This window comes from Nannobrachium achirus (genome assembly GCF_963921795.1).
Source record: "Nannobrachium achirus genome assembly, chromosome: 6".
In the NCBI taxonomy this organism is placed as follows: Eukaryota; Metazoa; Chordata; class Actinopteri; order Myctophiformes; family Myctophidae; genus Nannobrachium; species Nannobrachium achirus.
In genome coordinates, this window is record NC_137815.1 from 49,583,820 (window position 1) to 49,591,319 (window position 7,500).

General features: G+C 41.3%; 1 protein-coding gene across 1 annotated transcript in view; it reads left to right on the forward strand.

Moving 5' to 3' along the window:
• LOC308287144 (receptor-type tyrosine-protein phosphatase gamma-like) overlaps positions 1-7,500 on the forward strand; it is a gene marked incomplete at its 5' end in the record, with an annotated part of 474,731 nt that overhangs the window by 415,059 nt on the left and 52,172 nt on the right.

The following is a 7,500-nucleotide window of genomic DNA, read 5'->3' on the forward strand; positions in this document are numbered from 1 at the left end:
TATTGTGACAAAAGAAACCGCGATTTACGATATTATCACGATAATCAAAATCCATTATCCTGGGGTGGAAATTTGCCCCAAAAAAAGCAGATCTACAAGCTCACAACGCGTCACAGCTTGTAGATCGGCTATTTTTTGGCAAAGACATTTGATAGAGAGTGAAAAAAAAGAAAAAGACTGTATCAAGTACGTATACAGTACTTTTGGTAAAAGTACCTTTTACCAATTATGGAGGGTTTAAGTGGTACCGGATATGCAGCTCCGCAAATGAAAGGTGAACTGATCCCAGTGCATGACGGAGGACAATATCACGATAAATAAAATCTCCATGATACGATTATCGTGAGTGTTTTATATAATATTGCGTATCGTACCATCCCTAGCGCACACACATGCCACCTACAGTAGCATGCTGGCTGGACAGAGCTTAAGATTTTCTGTCGTTGCATGCACTCTCTTACTGCAAAGTCATTCACTGTCATCTTCTGTGTGTGTGTGTGTGTGTGTGTGTGTGTGTGTGTGTGTGTGTGTGCGCGTGTGCGTGTGTGTGTGTGTGTGTGTGTGTGTGTGTGTGTGTGTGTGTGTGTGTGTGTGTGTGTGTGTGTGTGTGCACGTGCGTGCGTGCGTGCGTGCGTGCGCGAGTGCATGAGTGTGACTAATGGCTTTAGTAATGCTGAGCCTCATGGGTCCACACTTGAGGATGTGATTAGAAAAAAAAGAAAACCTCCACATTTATGAGCAAGCTAATCAATTTTGTGCGTGAGCCTATTCTCAATCAAAGCATGTTCATCATCATCACATTACCTTTCATATTTGCATAATGTGATGCAGTCATTAATAAACAAAGTATGAATATCACAGAAAACAAATGTTAAGCTTAGTACACAAGGCACAAGGTTATTGAGAATTAACACGCAAAGCAGTACAGCAACTTGGCGCGCAGAAAATTGATCAGGTTTAAGTATACATAAACAAGGCGAAAATGCAAATCAGTAGAGATCATATAGGTACATATGAAAGAGGGCTGACAGCTCAGAGACAAACTCTATCAGTTATGGCTTTAATTATTCATAGACTGTAAAGCAATTAGAATATTTTTTACAAAAATTACACAAATTAAAATAAACTGACAACATTAATTTGACACTGTGTAGGGAAAGATGCAATACTTTAAATACCTGACTGCCACATGCTCCCTTGATTGGAACAATTAATATTTTCTATACCTTATTTTGAAGACCCACAGAAGCCACGATCATGTCCATGTTGTGGAAATTCACTATGTTGTAATATCGATCAACATGTTTTCTTTCACATGGAAAAGAAGAATTGTTAGTGTTACCGCGACTGTCTGTCGCTTAGATATAGGCCGGTGGGGAAAAAAAAGTTTCTCAGCGATCGACGCGATCTGGAGCAATGCATAGAAGCGGAGAATATTCACTTCCTGATGACGTCATCGCCTAAAGGAACAAGGGAGATTGAGTTTTCTTTCACCCCCAATGACCGCGTGCTACTGTTCTTTAATATAAAAGCGATATCCTGACTTTTATCAGGAAAAGCACTCCGCGGCCGGGTTTGAAAAAGCACTCAATGTGTTAATAGGTTCAGGTAAATTACTGTAGCAGTGAGTTGGAGTCTGACAAACGGGAGATGCAACAGTACTGTATATAGCCACAAGCATCAGTTCTTCAGCTACAAATCGAATAAATATCGCTCTGAATTCCAAATAAATAATTTCTTCAGTCTTGCTTTAACGTTAACTTAGTCATTCGAACCAGTAGCAGATTTCCCAAGTTCAAATAGAGCAGGTGAGTTGACACGTCTTACATCAGCTAACAGCGCAACGAAATACAATTCCCCCATCTTAAATCTTGCTTCATGTAGATCGATGTTGAGCCTGCTACTGTACATCAATTTCTCGGGAATCAACATAACTATAGGCATTCACCCATGACACACATAACATACTGTTCTTAAATTAAATATGCTCACGTGAAGGTGAGGTGCCGGTCTGGAGGATAGCTCACAATAACACATTTTGGAACTCCCATTTGCACGTGTACTTTTGTGAACGTGGACTACATAACTCTCATCTGATGAAGGACCACATGGCATCGTAAAATCAGCGATCGATATAGGTGTACAAATGGAGTTACAAGTGTCTGCGCGTTTGCTTTCCTTTCCTGCTCCATACATAATCAATACACCACGACAGGCTGTGGAATATCGGGGGCGCAGGGGCGTCAATTGGGTATGGCAGGGGTATGCAGCTGCCATACCCTGGGTCCAGGGGGGAAAATAAAATATACTTTTAAATATAAATCCATGAATGTCTCTTTGTCTATCTGTGCTGGTTATTATGTTGTTAAATTACAGTAAAATAACTTCAAATGCAAAATGTAACAAAATGGTCACTTTAACAAGGTATTATAATTATAGTCTCCACACTTTTATTCTCCTCATCTTGACAAAATGGTATATTCCCAGGTTCCGCAGGTCAGCTGCACAGGTGCAATTCATTATTGTTAATTGTGACACGTTTACTAACATGTTTAGCTGCACTTGAACAACCGTTCCAGGCTGCCATATCCAGCCCAAGAAACCGTAGAAACGCGGGAAAAAATAAAATGTACTTCTTAAAATAGTACATTTAACATGCCTGTTGCTAAGTTATGGCAACATGCCTTCGCGCGCATGCAAGACACCAGTCATGTTGCCATACCTTAGCTTTTTCAGAACTGACGCCACTGTCGGGGGGAAAAAAGAGAGCCATGATGTACAGATGGCCTCCTGTCATTCTGGTGTCAATCCTTTCTCTATATTACACTGTGCTCTGCCTGGGCGGACACATTTCAACATGCGCTCCAGACCAGTTAATATTGACAGACCATGTGGGACGTGGAACACGTAGCGTTGCTGTCAGGCAGAAACCTCATATCTCCATCATGGCTAACAGTCTCACACAAAAGTAGCAAAAAAATAACTGTTCTAAAAGCTAAAACCATAACTGATCTACAAGCTTGTGTGTGGGCTTGTAGATCGGCTATGTTTGCCACATTGGAAAAATTCTGTAAAGGGAAAGTGGATATGTCTGTACAATACAATACAACAAACACAAACCACAAAGCAAAACAATAACAAAAGAAAAACTAGAAAGATGCAATTGGAAATTGCAAGTGTGGTTGCCGTGGTCGCATGAATTTTGCAAATTCATTTCTTCTTACCTTTTGAAAATTAATTCACTAATAATAGGCTAATAAATTAATGGCCATATACTGTATGGAGATTTATGTGTCAGTCCTTGTCCCTTTTATGCCCATATATGGAGATCCCTGATGTCATCAATATTAAGCCCCTATCTTGGAAAGCCCATATATGGACATATTGTGTCAGTCTCATATGATGTCAGCCATCTCCATATTTGGGAAAGGTTACATTTCAAAAGTGAATGGAGAAAATTCATTCACAAATACATTTAAATAAATTAAACTATATAGCGTATCTCTTAGCAAAATAGCACGCATGCATGTCCCGATGAAGCCGGTCAATTTGACATATGGCCCAAGTGTGTGCCACCAAAACTGTGGGAGGAGTAGCGCGGCAAAAAAATAGTTTACTTGGAAGATGGAAGATGGAATACATACAGTACTATACTATTGTAGGGTGTATGGCATTGTAGGCTGTATGGCATTGTTAGTGTGACACTAACAATGCCATACAGTCCCAGGTATATATCCATGTAGCCTATAGAGTACTAAAGTGTGACGTAATTTACACATCCTACCTGGTTCGCGGTTTTCTTCCCCCATTCTGAATTCCCATAGACCTTTTTCATATTGCGTCATATAAGAACTGTGTTCCAATTATAAACAAATGATCTCAGCGGTTTGACTCATATGGATATGAAGAATCAACTGATGGTGAAAAAAACGCTAATGTTACTGTCGCCGAATTAGTTAAAATTTCACTAGAAACAGGCGTGAGTGACTTGACTATCATAAACCATACAGAGCCACCTCGCCGACAATATCGCAAAGACCTTTTGTTTATTTTTGGACCACAATGCTTATATGAGACGATTTAAGATGACCCAATGTTATTCTCCATACAGAATTACTTCTGTGGAACCGGGGGATGAGCGAGTCACGTCATGACTTCACTGTTCTATAGTGTAACAGTATGTTGCACTAGCACCACGTCTCATGCTCTGTTAGCAATATAGCCTAGCTTCCCCACTTACGGATGTATTTATCCATGCTGTCAGTCGTCCTATATAGGTTATTTGCTCATAAGCATGCAGCGGCAGCCACCCTGCCAATCTCTACAAACCATTCTTGGAAAGAGGGACTCCCCGCTTGCTTCCAACCCCTCAGAACCTGTCTACCGATGTGCCATTTCCGTATCAGCGTGGGTGTGGGAGAGAGTGTGTACTTGTGTTAGTGTAGCATATTTGTTTGTGAGGCCATGATGTTGGCATGTGCTATTGAGTGCACATGTATGTCTGTATGAAAGTGATTCAGTGTTTATTGTGCTTACACACGTGCTGTGTGTGTGTGTGTGTGTGTGTGTGTGTGTGTGTGTGTGTGTGTGTGTGTGTGTGTGTGTGTGTGTGTGTGTGTGTGTGTGTGTGTGTGTGTGTGTGTGCGTGCGTGCGTGCGTGTGCGTGTGTGCTTTTTTCCCCCGGTGCTGCATGACATGTCTGCATTTACATATCCATATATACTCCAAAGTATGTGGAAGTGCAGCTGGTTGGTTGAATGGGGTACCATGGCAACGCAATAGCCATTCAGAGAGTCCTGCCCTCCTGCAGGGAGGAGTGCTGGTCAAACATAGACATCTAGTGGTCAGAAAAAGACACTGCCCGGTTTTGTATTATCTTGTATGAGAGAGAGAGAGAGAGAGAGAGAGAGAGAGAGAGAGAGAGAGAGAGAGAGAGAGAGAGCGCGCACATGTGTTGCGTGTGTGCAGGATTTAACAATATACTTTGAAAACTGCATAGAAGGCAAACAAACACATTATAAGACAAAGTGCTTATGAAACAGGTGAGTTTGTAGCAACTCTTTAAAAGAATGAACTGACTCTGCATTATTTTATTGTCATGTCAACCATAATGTTTAGCCTAGATTTTGGGAAAGTTATAAGGCCTTGAACAGAAGCCCTAATCAATCTCACATTGTCATGTGGGCTCAAAGATTCAGGGACCATATCATGTACATTATAATGCTTTATGTTCATTTTAAATCCATTCTGCAGCCATTGCGTAGCCAGTGTAATGCAGCTAGCACTGGTGTAATGTGAGACCTGTGTTAGTAAACCACTTAAACCCTATAGTTGTCTATACTAGGCTCCCTCCTTTTTTCATCTCTTTGCCGAAAACAGACGATCACCAAGGTTGTGAGCTTGTACATCTGCTATGTTCACAGAACAAGGAGGTTGTGGTATGTGGCTAAAAGTCTATTAGTGGTAATCAGGATCGGTGGGAAACTAAAACATAGATCATTTATTTCCATATCTTGAGATTTTGATCCAGATTTAATCTTGGAAATGTTTCTAAGTTGAAAGAAACAGGAGTAGGAGCTGTGAACTTTCGTTATGTGTAATTCAAAGTTGAAAACTCCTTTATAGTCTTGAGTAACATTTGCATCATGCCAGAGGACCAATACACTGCTGTACCTTTTCAGATCATGCTCTTAGAGCCTTTAATGAGGACTTCAGTTTTGTCCGGATTAAGTTGGAGGACATTTTGTGACATCCATTCTTTGATAGTTCTTAAACAGACTTGCAGGGTAAAGAGCTTATTATTAGGGTAATTTGGTTTAAAGGAGAAGTACAGCTCAGTATTATCCGCACAGCACTGTAAGAGATACTCCACTTACCATTTACCATTAGGCTCTATTTACAATAGAGAGTAGCCTACATAGGGAGTTGAGACCTTCCTTAAACTAGTTGCTGGGATGATGTATTTTATCCAGAGCGGCTTACAAGTGCAAGACCAAAGTAGAAGGCATGAATTAAACCCTAGTCAACAAACCACAGGGTAAATAATCACATACAGATGTGCCATTTCAAAACTTCACACATCCTGCCATTGACAAGACAGTAGATTTTCAGGGATTTACAGAACATTGAGCTTGTAGATCAGCTAATTTTGCTATTTTCATGCTCTTCTCTGACTTCAACGTTTAAATCTAGCTATGAAGGTGGATTCTGCTTTTCAATGGGAATGGAGTGGTTTCTTGCAAAAATACGCTCCATTCTCCATAAAAAATAGAAAGGCAAAACAGAGAAAGAAACCTAACATTTCCTGCAAAATGCATTTGCAGGACATTTTCAGGAAAAGAGCAGTAAAGCCTGAAGAGTTGAAACAGTATTATTAGTATAACTAGCAGCCTAACTAGCATCTTTTAAAATATTTGACAAGAAGAGAGAGGAGTGCTAGGGGCGTGAGGTGGAGTCAGAAGAGGTGAGTGAGTTCTGAGGGGAGTTTAATCCACAGCTTGGAAACCATGAGGGAAAAGATTCTAGGACGCGTGGAGCGTTGGCCCGGGGTGTTTTAGGGAAGGGTAGGACAGACTTCCTGTGTTAGCTGATGAGCAGTAAGGGTTGTGTGGGGTTTGGATCATATTCTGAAGCTACTTATGGTGGTGCCTTGCCCTGCCCTTGACTGCCCTGTAACACTTGGCCATTACTGGTGTTGACTGGTTGTGGGCAGCAACTGGTAGCCAATGAAGGGTATGCAAATACATGTTCTGTTAAAATGCACAATTTGGACAAGGTGAGCTGTAAATCAAAACTGGGAATAAAAAAATAAAACAGGATTATAATCCAATCCTGAGCATATGCACCTCGAATCGTATTAAAAACACCAATATCCACAGAGCGGCAGCTGAACAGTTTGACATCCTGGGCTCACTGATAAAGTCACAATCTATGTGACACAGTTCATCCAAGGCTAAATTGTCTCCACCTATCTGCCGTGTGTGTGTGTGTGTGTGTGTGTGTGTGTGTGTGTGTGTGTGTGTGTGTGTGTGTGTGTGTGTGTGTGTGTGTGTGTGTGAGTGAGAGAGAGAGAGAGAGAGAGAGAGCGAGCGAGAGAGAGAGAGAGAGAGCTGTCTGTGTGAGTCAGACTGTCTCGCAGCAATATTAATAACACATCATGAATACAACTCACGATCTTCTACCACGTCTTTGGTCTGCTTCCTCTCTCTCTCTCTCTCTCTCTCTCTCTCTCTCTCTCTCTCTCTCTCTCTCTCTCTCTCTCTCTCTCTTGCCTCCTCCACTTCTCTCCCTCTCATTTAATTCCGCACTTTTCTCGCTTTCACTCTTATTCTCTTTCTCTCAGTCTCTCATCCTGTTATTAAAGATTATGAAGTGTATAGGGACTACGGAGCTATGGCAAATATTATTATCTTATTAAATTGTCTCTCTCGCTTTCCTCTCTTTCTCTCTCTCTCTCTCTCTCTCACTCTCTCTCTCTCTCGTCCCCTCTTGTCCCACCGC